The sequence below is a fragment of the Lonchura striata genome, chromosome 3 (genome assembly GCF_046129695.1).
Source record: "Lonchura striata isolate bLonStr1 chromosome 3, bLonStr1.mat, whole genome shotgun sequence".
Classification (NCBI taxonomy): Eukaryota; Metazoa; Chordata; class Aves; order Passeriformes; family Estrildidae; genus Lonchura; species Lonchura striata.
In genome coordinates, this window is record NC_134605.1 from 72,844,161 (window position 1) to 72,860,314 (window position 16,154).

The window sequence follows — 16,154 nt, forward strand, 5'->3', positions numbered from 1 at the left end:
TTCTTACAGCACAGCAAGAAGTGTTTTCTTGCCTACAGGGGTTTTTGAAGTAAAGTTTTCCAATACCCCAATTAAGTAAGTATATAGTTTAATTAGTTTGAGAACCACAGAATATTCTGAGTTGGAAGGAACCTGCAAAAACCATCAAGTCCAGCTTCTAACTGAATGGCCCATACAAGAGTTGAACCCACAACCTTGGTGCTATGATCTCTATACTCTAACCATGATAACCTCAAGAAACAGTGGTGGGTGAAACCCAAGAATTTCAAAATTTCCAAGATTTGTTCTACTCCAGAGCATTATCCAAGAACATAAGTCCTTAAAGGTCCTAACTGGGCTGTTCAGGAATTTAAAAAAAATAAATTTGTAATCTTCATAAATCTTATCATTATTGGACTACCTCAGAGAAAGAAAAAAAAATCACACCAAAATTTGAAATAGGAGATTTACACATGCAGGAACTAGAGTAATTAAAGGCTAACAATGAGAATGCTGTGATAGTGTCTGCCTTCTGGGTTAGCTATGTATCTGATAGAGAAGTGATGAGAAGTGATGAGGAATAAACAAAGTACTGCATTGGAAGGCAGTACAAAAGGTAGAAAGTTACCAAAAAAACCTGAGTGTGAAAATGTGGGGAAGAAAACTTGCAAACGCACATTTCTTCAATGCACTGACTGGACCACAGTATGGATGTGCAGGCAAGCACAGGAGGGAGTATTTATGCCTTCAAGAACTGTCAATTACAAATAGTAACCAGTGAGATTTCTGAAAATGTATTTTAAGATAAATTAAATCTGAGACACAAGCAAATTCCAGGGTTTTCAAAGCTATGTTTTTTTTCTCCTATCCTCATCAATGCGAAATAAAATGCAACCCTAAACTTTAAATGTGTAATATTTTTCATAGTTTCTACATGAGCAGAATATTTAATTTTAGTAATAGTTACAGTGAGTACATACTTCTATTTTTAAGATCTTAACATATATATTTCACCATGTTTCCAGCCACCAGTAAAGTTGTAAATTTGAGATGGATTATAGCAGGGAACAAAACATGTTCCACTCTACTAAATGACTCACTTCAGTGGTCCACTTGGCCACCCACTATAAGGAATAAATTCTTTACTGGCATATGTTCAACAGCTTCCAGCTTGCTGGGCTCTCAACAGGATGATTTTGGAAAACAAAATCCCCTCATTTGCAAGGGAGTGACAACATATGACTCTGCGGAGAGTGCATGGTGTGGGGATGCTACTGTGAAGGTGTGTCACAGGTGGCAGGTACCACTGCCACAGTTACCCTACAGCTCCTTGCTGCAGCAAAACACCTCACAGAACAAAAAAATATCACACAGTTATGACCATACCTTACTCTGGTACTTTTTATTTCTCTGGTAAAATGAAGCAGGATTACCCCATTCAGGCATCAGTGGGAACTGAGATCAGTGGGAACTGATGCCAGTTCTGGATCACACTTCAAAATCTGGCTCTTTTAAATACTGATTAAAGGCTAGAGGTTTCCTTCTGTATTGACCATTTGGGATGTAGCATTTGTATTTTTAAAAGTGTGCAAAGAATAAATGAGTTTTACTGAAAAGTAAAACCCACCAAAATAATTTCCTGAAGAAGAACAGACTAATTTATCTAAAAACAAACAACAAACAAAACCACCACCATACACTAACAAAACCTTTTCTAGATTATATATTGAACAGTGGGTCATTATTCATAACCAAATTAAAAATTAAGCACTGGGAAGATATAAACCAAAAGAACAAGGTCCTGCATGTAAACTGCAGCCCTTGTGTTCGTCTATGGACAATAACTGCTTCCCAATTCCTGGCTGCTACTGATCTTCTCTTCCCCTGAACACCCTAACATCCTGGCTTCTGCAGGAGTAGTTTCTGCAGTAGCAATGGCCAAAAAAAGGTCCAGGCAATCAGAACATTAAACAGTAGAGGACTAACCAGGCAATACAAGTATAATATAAATAAATTGTGCCCCTATCTTTATAGTAACAATCTGCTTGGAGTTCAGGCTTTTTACAGTAAAACTAATTCCTTGGAGTAACAAAAAATGAGCTCTACCTTATTTAGTCTCTTTAACATTTAGTCTTGAATACGTCAGGTGAAATCAGAAAAATTATTGTTTGCTTTCATTTTTAGATGCTACAAAAATTTCTTCTATTTTTTTCACTTTCTCCACCTGGATGATCGAGATTCCTAAGACTCAAAGACTGCTTGCTCCTACTATCTGCAGTTTGTCTGTGGGATTCAATTCTACCCTTCTATCCTTTTTGCATATTGGTCTTTTCAGGTCAAACAATCATGTTTACACATTGACTAAGATTCTTGAGCTACTGATAATGCCAAAGTTTCATTGCTGTTGCCTGACATCAGAGGAAATGTCATAACAAGCTGGTTATGCACGATAAAAGTAACAAGCTGTCATGTACTGAGAAATAAAAGTTTCTGAATCAGTAAGGGACAGTTTCAAAAGGACACATATGTAGCTTATAAGAAGAAGAAGAATCAGAATTTTCAATGAAGGGAGGAATATAATTCAAGAACTACAAGGATTATGAAGCTAAAAACAAAACAAGTCCTTTCTTTACCATGATTTTAAGGAGATCTAGAATATTTTTAATTGAACACTTGTCTAGAATAATTTTAAAATAATTGATTTAAAGTATAATATGAATTGCAGCCCTCAGATGAAAAGGTGACCTCTTATTTTACTAGGATTTACATGATCTGATTGCAATGGAAAAAAAACCTAAAAAACCAACCAAACAACAACAATAAAAAAAACCCTCACAAAAAAAAAATTAAAAACCTCAAAAAAAAAAAAAAAAATACAACCTTTTGTGTGTATAAGCCCCTAAAAAAAATCTATTTTACAACAGTATAAAAATAATAGCTGCATTTTGGGAATGTACTTCCTGCATTTTCTTTCACCGGGGACACCTTTTTCCTGTCCCTTGAAACTCTCAATTCCTCCTTTTAGCAGCCACTGTGATAGAGCCCTACCTCTGAATGGCTGGGAAGAGTGCGGTGTGAGTAACTCTTTTCAGAAGCTGCCATCAATTCATCGTTAAGGAGAATCCTGAAGGAGCAGTTTGTGAGCTCTCCAGCTGGCATCTTCCTCCAAAGAGATCAATCACATTACCTCCTCGACATGTTCAACTTCAACCAGTCCAGGAAGCAAGAACCCCAAGTTTGTTTTAAAACCTGTCTCTAGCTCAGCAGTCTTGCAGGCCATTGCTACGCCACCTGGCCTGCTCATCAAACTATTTATCATTTCCATTAATGCTGCCTTTGTGCTGCACAGGAAGAATGCAAGCAAATGCCCTTTGCAATAGGCTGAACACATCAACCTTTTTCTGTAAGAAAACACTAATGCTCTTTTAAAGGCTAGTCCTTGTCTTAACCACATCAAAATTTTCAAAACTAATAATATACTGCTTTGAAGAACCACCAGAAAGCAGTCTTTCTATTTTTAGCAAGCTGTTTTTTCTCACACCTCTCTGTACTCTTCTCCTTCCCTGATAGCCCCCTGCCCAGTTTTTTTGGTTATGTCTCAGAAAAATCTCATTGTGCATTCAGCTTTGAATGGGTAGAAAGGAGGAAAATGCTGTTTTATTGGCATGGATAGAATGTTTCACATCAACTGGAACAGTTAATTGCTGAAAAATGACTCACAGAAATTACCCATGAACTCTAAAGTTTAGTTTTATCATCTTCAACTAAAAAAATCACAAAAACAAAAAACAAACAAACAAAAAACACCTCTAGTGAAAGGATTAAAAAAGGATAGGGTCTCTTGAACAGTGGGCTGTTCTGTGTTCTTTGTGTTGTTTTATCTAATACAGCAACAGCATTAAGAAAAGCACAGAGGAAATAGAGACAAAGGAAAAAGACAGCTTGCTGGACCTTTCATATTTATTCATAGTAAGCTTTTTCTGCTATATTAAGATCTACTACATTTCACTCAATTCCAGCAGTGTAAAGCATCCTTAAAATGATCACTAGTTATATTTAATCCCCTTTAAATACAGTAGCAATGGTGTCTTTAATGGAAAAAGTACTAAGATATGTAGTCCAGAAAAAACAATTGTCTTTTCACAGTAAACATAATTAATGCAGCTTCTTATTAGCAGCTTTAGAGTCCAACATTTTAACAGGATTTTTCAATTTTGTAGTTAAAGGATTGGAGAGCAATCAGAATACATGTGAATGCATGTATATATTTTACAAATATTAATGCATTAGAGTCTGATGCCATTTGCAATTTGCAATATTTAAAATGTGCTATGATTAGTGGCAGTGACATGAAGAGGAGCTCAAGGATATCTAGTATTATGTTGACTTATTTTGCTGTTAAACATGACTTCTACAAGGGAAACAACCAGTAAAAAGAAGAAAATGTGTCTGGTAACTGACTTCAAAAGAATTTCTGCCAAAGAAAATTCCATTTAACAAGCTCTTTCACAGAAGTATATCTGTTCTATTTCAAATGCTGAAAAAGCTGAAAATTTAAAAATTAGATTCATGAGGGCAAGCCAATACACAAGAGTCATCCATGATAATAGTAGTATTTGCTCAAATGAATTATAGAGGTGTATTTGTATGACATAATTTCCTTCTGGAGGAAAAAGTGCAGATGTATAAAGTAAGTACGAAGTCCAGCTACCTATGTCCCTATCTCCTTATCAAACCATACAGTGTGACTACTTGCCAAACTCTTCCTCAGAGAAGAAAGACCCATTGTTAATAAATCAGAATAACCTTAAAATATATAGACATGTTCTATCATATCTTAAAGACCTCATTCCAAGTTCCACACTGCCCTTACATGGCCTTTCAGCTATAACACATTTAAAGAATTTACAAGATAACAGTTTATGTTTTAGTAAAATAATAATTTGATCAAGTTGGGATTCTTGAGGAGAGGGGAAGGAAAGGGTAGACATTTTAGGTAATATAGTTCTTTTGAGCATATCACTAACTAAAAATTTTAGTCACCCTGAAAAGCCATTTCTGGACCACTGAGTAAGAGAGGGCAAGTGATAGTTACATTATTTCCTACAGAAAATATTTTTTAAAACTATCTTTTGGATGGCAACCATGCCAATGATCAGAGAAAACATTTCAGGCAAAGTAGCTTTCTTCTGACTTTTTTCCTAGACTGTGTAATAGAATAGAATCATAGAAACATTATCCATGATCATAGAGTCCAACCTTTGACCTAAGACCACCATACCAACTCAAGTATAGCACTAAGTGCCAACTAATTTCTTTGAAAAGTTCCAGGAATAATGACTCCACCACCTCCCTGGGCAGCCTGTTCCAATTCTCAGTATCTGAGAAAAATTCTCCCTTCTAAAGCAAACAAACAAACAAAAAAAAGGCAGAACCATATTTTTAACTGCATACATCTGTGCATGTGTGTATATGCATTTGAAATACAAATCTTATTGTGAAAAATTCTAAAGTGTCTAGACTAGGCCAGAAAAAAAAACAACCCTATCTAACTAAAATCTTAATCTTCCTTTATTTTAGACTAAAAAAAAATTAATTTTAAAACAATGATTTAGTTTTAAATTATATTCATGACTAATACTGGAGTTGAAATTACTGAATGACGTATCTAGAATAGACTAGATTTAGGGTTAAAAAAACAAATCACTGAACAAGGAAACCATGGATCCAGGTTTAACTTCATAGACAGACAAGATTACTATTCTGATACTGTGCAGATCACCTAATTTTTCTGCATCTTGGGTCTAAGCATCAGAATATTAAATCCATTGTACTGCTGTTTCAGCATAACCAGCTGAAACTGAAGAGCAAGTCAATAATCAGCTTTATTGTTTTCCTTAAATATGCTAAGCAAGCACATCAGAGCATGGGTGCAAACATCTCTTATAGTTGCAAATAGCCAATCCCAATTCAGTTTATTTCCAGTAAAATTATTTTCTAATAAAGACTTTGTAGTACTGCAGTGAAAAAAGCCTTCTACCCCATCCCAGAGAGTTCCACAAAAAAGTTCCAATGTGCTACTAAAGTTCAGAAAAGACCTTCAGTTCATGGAACAGTTTTGATCTTGAAGATCACCATAAAACTTTTTTCATGCTACCTTAGTACTTATCAGGTGCAACACACAGCAGCTAGGGAAAAAAAGCCCAACCAACTCAGAGCCTTGTCCATCCTTTCCTCATGTTTGCATCTTATGTGTGAAAATGTAAGAAATAAAAACAAAATTGAAGGAAATGCTGAAAATTATGACAACCTTATGCATTATTGGTATATTAGATTTGCCATCTTTTTCCACTCTCCAGCTACATTTGAAATTTATATGTCAAATGCTCTATTACAATACATCTGATTTGAAATGTTGTTGATTTTATGTTTTCTAAACATGCTTTTTTGAACATTTTCATGAAGTTTTATCATTAATTTAGTATTATGACGGTGACAGCAATAAGAATCAACAGTCCTGGACATTTCAAATTAATTATCATAATTGCATGAAATATGATCTCTCAAGTGGATGATGTATGAGCAGTACAGTCTAATGAGGGTGAAGAGTGAAAAAAAAGAGCTATACTATTGTCAAAGGATAAAAGATTTTGTCAAAGATGTCAGAATCAATGACAAAAAAAAGCAATTGAACAAGTTAGCATTTCCAAAATGGATTTCGCTTGAAAAGATGCATAAATGAACATCCTCAGATGGAATTTACAGCAGCTTAGCACATTTATTCTTGGAAACAAAAGCAGTTTCATTTTTTTCTTAAAAAAAAAAAAAAGAGAAATTGCTAAGAGTGCAAGAGAGAAGAAAACTCTGTAATTGAAGCTGGTATGAATCAAGACAGTAATATTTGAACTGAGCGTGATGCAGAACAATTCACAAAGGGACTGACATCACAAGTATATTTCAAAGTGTTCTCCCAACCAGAGGATAAAATATGTAATACTGAAATAAAAGTAAAACTATATTTCAGTTTGGATAAATCTTAAATTGGGGATTGCATGGTATGCCCCATATAAGAATGTGAAACTGATCTTGTCTCAGTTTTCCTCTTTTCATTTTTCACTTTGTTTTTCTATCATATATTTCTGTATTTGGACATAATAAAAAATTTTCTAGTCTTCATGAAAGAAGCAATTCTTCTGATCAGAAGTCCCCTAAGCTCTTTTCTGTAAGATTTAGATTCTTAATTTTATTCAAATCCACAAAAGCAAAACAATTTAAAGCACTATTTGGAATATGTTCATTGTTATAACTTACAGAAATATTACCTTCACCTCTGTTCATTCCTTAAGCTTATAGAAAAATACTGTAAAGCACCTTATGTATTTTTAAAATTTATTTATTTGAAATTCATAGATTTGTTTTTGTAATACTGAGTCTTATTGCAGTAAGTCCAAATTTAATTGTTGGCCAAAATATGGGTGAGAGCTGTAGTAACATGTTTTCCTGAAAGATGAGCTGGAATCATGCATTTTGTTAACTTGTTAACACTTACTTTGGTTTTCAAAAAATTAATTAAAATCTGTATAGAGTTATTCTCAAAGAACAATGACAGGGTCATTTACCATAAAAGAATTACAGAATTTAAAACCTTTTCTTCAGACAACTAGCTAGTTTCAAATATTTACATAAAAAGTATTTGAAAGTGAAATTTTAACTTCAAAACGTCCTCCATGCTAGCAATATATTTACATAACACTAGAAAACTATTTCTGGACTTTACAGAATAAATGTGTAATAACCGTCTTAGTAAAGGAATACACCAACCAGCTGCATCCAAATACCACAATTAGGTTTATCACATAACTACTAATTGAATCTTCACTTGAAACTACAGTGCACAGCACTTGAAACACTCTGTATTTAAAAAGATACTATGGAATATATAATCATTCAGGATAATATTTCTTCCTTGTCTAAATTATTAGTATTATTATTTATAATAGTTTTACCAAATTTGGATTTATTAAAGAAGGCTTAAAAGTCTATTTCAAAAGAAATGTTCAATAAAAGTGCTACAAATGCTGTTACCTCTCTGAACTGGTGGCTGAAAAGACGTGGAACAGAACTACATCCCATTACAGCTTATATGCATGGGAAGCTTCAAGTCTGCTTTATTCACTCTGACAAATATAACTCTCCTTTAGCTACTCATTTCATTTATTTCAATAAAGCAACACTGAATAACTATTAAACGATAATGCACAAATTAGAAATGAACAAGCATTCACTTAACATTCTGTGCTAAGATAGACCACCCCAATCATTATCTTTGACATGATTTATACACATTGACATGATTTATTTGCAGTAAAGATACCCACCTAGCCCTTCATAAGCTACCAGTACTCTGAATTCTGCATCTGCTTCATAGAACCAGAATAAATGCTAGCCAAAACTGCACAAGTCAAAACATTATAAATATACAAAAGTACACACAGATGCAGTTTTCATCCATATATAATGCAAATATAAATCAAATTTGAGAAATCAGTATCAATGGCAGTGGAGTAACTCAATATCCATTTACAATTTAACGTTTCTGCACATTTGATAGAGACATTAGTCAGCACCAGTGGTAGTTAATATTCCTGATAGAAACCTTTGAAAATTACCCTTACCTGTCTCTTCTTTTTCTGTTCTGCCTAGGAAGATCAGTATGAAAACATTGATGTTGTAAAAAATTAAATAACAATTAATGATAATAAAAAAAAGCAAAATCAAAAACAACAAAAACACAACAACAACAACACCCAGAAAAAAAATCAACAAACCAGCAAACTCATGAGGTGGATTTTCCATAGTCTTTCAAGGACACCTGTTATTTTGTTCTAACCCAAGTGTTCCTAGCTCAATCCTTTCTGGTACAGTTTTAAACGTGTCTAACTATTCTCTAACATAAAGGATAGCATATTTGTTTCCTTTTGCAAAACTTTTAGGTACACTTCCCCTACAGAAAAGTAACACTTTTAGAGTCTTCTCCTCCCAGGTCATATTTTCCTTAACCTCTTATCTTGAGAACCCTCATCTTTCTTGAGATATGCTGCAAAGTGCAATGTAATAAAATGTGACCAGGATTTTTTTCATGCAGATGAAATTTTACCTAGGAATTTCTTACACATGGAATTTCAGATCAGATACCTGAAGTCAATGTTATGTTTTCTTTCTCGTAATACGATTGTTGGCTTTTCCACAATGTGACCAAGTCTTACACTTGAGAGAGATCTCAAAATACTTTAACCCAAATGATATTTTATAGAATATTGTAACTTCTGAGATTGCCACCTGCATATGTAATCTATATGCTCTTCACACCAGAAAATTAAACTTGCAAGTCTATCTTTTCAGTAAGGTGTAACCAATCTATTTCAGTTTATTACTCCTTGTTTGCATCCATTTGATATTTGCATAAAGTACCTATGGTTTTAATTTGCATATATGAATGTCTATTTGAACAGTTTAACTTTCTTAACTCAATATGTATCACATCAATTTTTTTTTTCCTTGCCCACAAAGCACACTGACCTGGCAAAGACGGAAGTTTTGCATTATTTGCTCTTGATAAAGGAAACCTCAAAGTTTCAGCAAACTTAACACTTTGAGACTTTTTTAGTGCTTACAAGTAAACAGGGTTCTTTTTCTCAGGAATAGAAATCCAGTTAACTATTTTATTTAAAACAACAATAACTTAAACAAAACAAAACCAAGAAATAGCAATAACAAAATACCCCCAACCCAACCAAACAAAAAAAAAAAAAAACAAAAAACCCAAACAGAACAAAGCAAAACAAAAAAACCCAATCTAACAATAACAAAACAAAACCAAACCAACAAAACAAAACCCAGTTAACAAATTCATGCTATAACTTCACTTTATTCTACCAAATTTTAATCAGATTCCAAGTTAGGAAGGAAGTTGTTTGGAATAGGTAGATGATTTAGATATTAATTAAACATAAGGAACCAGGATAAGTGTACTTCAAAATCTGGACAAATATCAAAGTTGGTGCGAACCTGAGCTTGCCTACCTTACCCAAACTTCTCAAACTTTGTCTACCATCCATATGTTCTCAAAGCTAATTATTAACTGAAGATCACCTCATTTTAAACTTTTTCAGAAGTCTCTTGCTCCAGTGATTCGAAAATTTATGTTCCTGGATAATTGTTTCTTCTTTTTAATCAAGTTCAATATTATTTACTCTTCATTTTAGAATCCAACTAATTCTGTTGGGAGAAATTACAGCTTTAACAATATTCACCTAATCATCACACAGTTGTAGAATACTCTCTTGGAAGGGATCCACAAGGATCATTGAAGTCCAACTCCTGGCCCTACACAGGACAACCCTAAAAATCTCACCATTTTATTGAATTCTGTTTAGTACATTTTGCTGCTTTGCACTTTCCTAATTATAAGCCATTATTTTTCATTCCAAAGCATTGAGTCAGTTTCAGACATATCACAAGTATTTTAAGTATAATTGTGATACTTTAGTATTTAAAAAGTCAAATATATTATAACCTCTTTCTAAGACTGTTTTAACAGCCGTGTCCTTCTATATTTCCTTTCCCAATGAATACCTGGTTTGAGATATTTTTGATATTAAAACACTGCCAGTAGTTAATTATGATAGATGATTTTAGAAGGATGGGAAGCAAAAGCCTTGTCTGCTTAATTGTAATGACTTAGTCATTGTTTTGAATCTTGGTCCACAGCAATGCGAATCACAATAATAATACTCCTGTGTGCTTTCTTTCATCTGCTCCCAGAAGATGTCTCCTACTGTACTGCAGACTGAGCACCCCTGATTTTTTTTAAGAAATTTCATTTTATTTCTGCCTGCCATTTATTCTTCAACAAAGTTTGCCTTTCAAAAATATCAAAATTTCAAAACCAAAATATATTCTACTTCATGCCAGTCATGTCAGTTTATAAGTTTCTGTTATAAATCCCCAAAATTTAAGTCTTGTCTTCTAAATTGGGAAGAAATGCAATTACACCAATTTCAAATCTTTAAATACAGCATTCTCAGCTATATGTGTCTATAAAGAAGAACAACTTTTCATGTAAATTGAGATGTTGCTTAATTCATTTACCTAGAAGCAGAGACAATCAGGCCATTTCAAACCAACTCATTTTCTTTTTCTTCTCAGTTGCCAGTTCTCTCAAGTATCTGAAACACTTTTTCTCATATTGATAGTGCACTATATATATTGTTCTTCAAGAGAAATTTTGTCCCTAGCCAATATTTACTTTGAATCACTTATAAGCATTTTTTCCTTAATTCTTTAGCAATATTGCCCACCTGCCATCATCCCACATCCACGTCACCCACAAGATATTTAATTCCTCTTAATTAAAAATTATATTAACTGTAAAAGTGGCTGTCCTTCAGCAATTGTAGTACACAATAAAAGAAAAAACCCAACCATAACAAACCACAAGATGTAAGATATCTGGAAATAAGATAAAACTTCTTATTTAGAAAATTAGAATAGAATAATTCAGTTGGAAGGGATATACAACCATCATCTTGTCCAAATACCTAACCATTTCAGGGCTGAACAAGTTAAAGCAAGTTGAAGTCATAGTCTAAATGCCTCTTAAACACAGATAGGCTTGGGGGCATCAACCACCTCTCTAGGAAGTTTGTTATAGTGTTTGACCAAATAAATAAATATATTTTTGCTAGTATCAAGTCTGAACCTCCCCTGATGAAACTTGGAGCCATTCCCACAAGTTCTGTCATTGGATATCAGGAAGAAGAGATGAATACCTCTCTCTCTGCTTTTCCCCATCAGGAGACTGCAGAGAGCAATGAAGTCACCCTTCTTCTCTGTTTTCCCAAACTACATAAGCCTACAGTCCTCATAGGACATGCCTTTCAGCCCTTTCACCAGCTTTGTTGCCCTACTCAAGACATATTCAAGTACCTTAATAATATTTTAAATTGTGGGAACCAGAATTGTACACAAAGTCAAGGTGAGGCCAAAATAACACCAGATACAGTGGGAATTAAATAATGGGAATTTTGATACTGGTCCCAAAAAAGAAACTGTCATTTTGTTACAAATCAATGCCACCAGCAAACTAGAGTGAATATATCAACACAATTACATCTTTCAACTTCCTTCATTTCAGTTTAAGCACAGAATTCAGTACCAAAGACCAAACACAAAACATTTTTTATTTCTGAAATAATTTTTCATCATTTACTTTGGCTTCTGTTCATAGATGTAACAGATTTTTGGTGTTTATACTCATTCACTCAAGACCAAAACAAAAGTTAATTAAGAAAAAATATCCAGAACCCTGTTTATATCAACTTGTTCTGTTGATATATAAAAGTATCAATATATTGATATCTATACAAGTGCCACTATAATTTAAGAGCTCATAATCTAATTATTAATGTATTTTTCCCCTTTTTTTAATTGTCTGAGAGTCACAAACTTATTTACAGTTTGTCTAGTCTGTTTTCTTTAGCACACAGATTAGAATATGTACTTAAGTTATTGTTTTGAGGCCAATTAAATCCATTAGGACATGCAGATGATGAACATATTGTCATTTTTCCACTTTCTTTTCTTAAAGACAATTGACTGTAGCAAACCTGTAAATCTGAAAGGACTTAATTAGTGTCCAGGGACAGTTTAGTGGAATTTAATTAACAAAGAGACCATAAATTACTTTAAGGGGGGAAAAAAAGGAACCAGCCTCTCATTACATCCTGCTAGGAGGTTATTTAGATTTGGGTTTTGGTTATTTTTTTAAGTTTTTGATTTTTGGGGGGTTTTTTGGTGGTTTTTTTTTTTTTTTGGTGTTGTGGGGTTTATTTTTTGTTGGTTTTTTGGGGTTTTTTAGTTGGGTGTGTGGGGGATTGCTGGGGTTTTGTCTGTTTCTGTATTTGTTTTTTAACATTAAATCCTAGATAAAAGGAATATGCTTTTCCATTTAAAATTATCAAAATAAGCAAATGTTATGTTTTTTAGCAAGAAAAATGTTTTAGAGCCTTATTAAAATTTATTTTGCCCATACAAAGATGGGCTATATTAAAAAATAATCTTGAGAGATAGGAAAAAAAAAGGAAATTAAATCATAGAAGAAAGCAGAAAGTAGCTATTATTAAATGCAAAAAACAAATTTAAACAGTAAGCGAAAAATAAAAACTTTCACTTAAACAATGAAAGTGCAGGACTATTAAAACAGCAATAGATGCACAAAAAAAGGACTCACACTTTCTAATTCCCTGAAAGAAAAAACTCATTTACTTATTGCCACAATACCTACTCTATAAAATACTACCAGGGCAGAGGCTTTATTATAATATTAAAACCTTTTTGTCCATTCTATGTTCATTTTTATTTCTATTACCATACCCCCGCTGTAAAAAACTGCATCTCTTTTTACTGAGTCAAGGTAGAATTAACCTTTCTAGTTTATTCATCTACTTCATCTTATTTGTACAGTTTCCTTATTATACTCTATCCAACCTGGTCTTTGCTCACTCCACTGTTATTGATCATATCCCCCTAGAAGCTTCCCTGTACCTATTTCAGCATGGCACAACCTCTATTTTCTCCTGTGGCAAGCTATCTTGCATTCCTCATTACACACTCCTGAACACGAGGCAGGTCTGATCAGCACAGAACAAACCAGTACTCTGAGGGTCAGTCTGACATGAGGAGCAGTAACTGGAGTGCAGACATTCATCTTCTCTGACTTAGTCACTTCTGCATCATAAAGCATGGGCCAGGGTCTAGTTGCTACCCACAGTGCATTAAAAACAACTTATGCCTTTTCTCAAACTAGGAAGAAGATGTACAGCTATTCTTTCTCTGAGAATATAGGGGAAATGCTTCAATGAGGGAGACAACAAACTAATGGCTGTTCTTAGTAGTAATCTCGAAGATTATTACAAAGGGAGACTGGGATTCCAAATTTTGTCTCTTATTTAAAACTGGGCTCTAAACAAGCACTGAATTCCCTTGTACCATCTTTATACCACCCAACCTCAAATCAAATTAGATCCAGACCAAATACAAATATTTATTTCATACATCTCACAGAATCATAAAATAGTTTGTGTTGGAAGGAATCTTAAACATCATCTAGTTACAATCCTGTCCTCAGAGTCAGGGACACCTAATATTAATTTTTTGAAGGTAGCTACACTGTGAATTGAAAGACATAAGAAACAGTATGGAAGACTGCATATAGACTTACGTGAATCGGTCACATAAATGGCTTTCCTTCATACAAGGTAGAAACTTGGGGGATTGAATAGAGTTGGATGTGGTGGTGCTGTCCAGGGACAGCTGAACTGTGCACTTGGAGTATTGGTGTCTAGCACACCTCTGGGGAGTGACATTAGAGTTAACGTGGGCTTTTACTCGCTGCAGAATGTCAAATAATCACACAGCTTTAACCATTCATTTTTACTCTACAAGATATATCCCACACTGTGAAGATTAAGAACATGTACAATATTTTTCTTTTTTTAGCTCTGAAGCAGATGAGCTATCTCTCCTTTATTATTACAAAATGTTAGCAATTCCTTAGAAAAGTCATAAAAATGAGCCCTAACATTTAAGGAGATAAACACAATTTAGAAATATAAATAGTTAAATGGATACATGAAATCATGCTCTCCCTCAGAGTCAACCTACAATCTTGCAGGATCTTGACATATGGGAAAGCCCTCGTAATTTATTGGAGAAGTATCCAGACCTAGTTTATGCATGCTTTATACCTTTTCTTCTTCCCTATAATAAAAGTATCAACAGCCCTTGTATCCGTGTTTACAATAATATTAAAAATACATAAACCAAATATGAATCTCCCAAAAAATATTAGCTTTAGCAATTAAATTATCACTGTAGCTGCTATACCAACATATTATTGTCCTAACTTGGATGCCTTTTGGGGAATTGTCCATTCAGATAAAGGAAATCCATAGCTCTAAAGCCATCATTAAAAAAGCATGCATCATCATCCTCAACAACCATTCAATAAAGGAGTGCAAAATGTGGGTGATTAAAAGAGAAACAAAGGAGAAAGGAATTACTAATTATATCTATTTTACATTAAGGAATCACTGGCCAAATGGACAAAAGAGACATAAACAGTGATAAATATTTTGTCTTTATTGCCTTCATTTTAATGATTTGAAATTAATTCTTAAATGGCACAAGTCATATAACCCAATGTCTAAATCTTGTTGAAATATCATATTCAGCTCCAGTCCTATACTCACAACTGAATATTTGTCTTATCCTATGACAGGAGAGAACCACTTTCCAAGGTCAAGCAACAAAAGGTCCTTTCAAAAGGCTCCTCTCCCCCTGACTCAAAACCCACCAGTTTGCACTTGAATGCCAGCAGATATAAAATCTGCTTCTTTAATAGTTTCTCATAGCTAAGAGCTGTTCCTGTAAGTACTTCAAAGGCAAGTGATGCTGTGGACTTCCCAGCAGGGTCATTTGCTTTTGAAGTCCTGCAATTATCCATAGGAGATGCTACTAACAAAGAGAAGTTGACAGTCTTTAAAAAGTAAAATTTCAATTCACTTTACAGAAAACACAAAAAAAAAAAAAAAATAGAGAGGATGACCTTTTTAAAACTGATTAAACTTTTCTGCCTCCAGACAGAAATAGATTTCAAGGGAAAATAAAAAAAAAAAATTGTAGATGAGATTATGGGAAAAACCAGTATTATAATATGAAAGACCTGGCCACTCCAGAAAGAAATATAATTTTAAACATATTCTATACTGGAACAATTCCTTATGCTTTTCAAATAGAGCAAATAACTCAATCTACTAATTCACTATGAAATTTATTTTAAAATTGTTCTAAAAGAGGTTATGTTTCGGGTTCTTCCTCTCTTAAATATTAACAGTAATACCAAGTAGAACAAGTAGATCACAATATATATCAGAAAACCTTCTTTTTCATTTTCATTTCTATTTATGTCTTGGCTTCAAAACACTTTTATTGAGATCAGGTCTATCTAGGTTGTCAACAACATACCTATGGATATGGAGAGATCATTAAATATGAAGTATTTTTTTTGTTACGTTTTTTTTGGACAGAAGAGAATTAGTTGAAATTATTGAGCA

General features: G+C 33.6%; 1 protein-coding gene across 5 annotated transcripts in view; it reads right to left on the minus strand.

Moving 5' to 3' along the window:
• GRIK2 (glutamate ionotropic receptor kainate type subunit 2) overlaps positions 1-16,154 on the minus strand; it is a 347,561-nt gene that overhangs the window by 209,988 nt on the left and 121,419 nt on the right. The gene's annotated exons all lie outside the window — the stretch shown is intronic.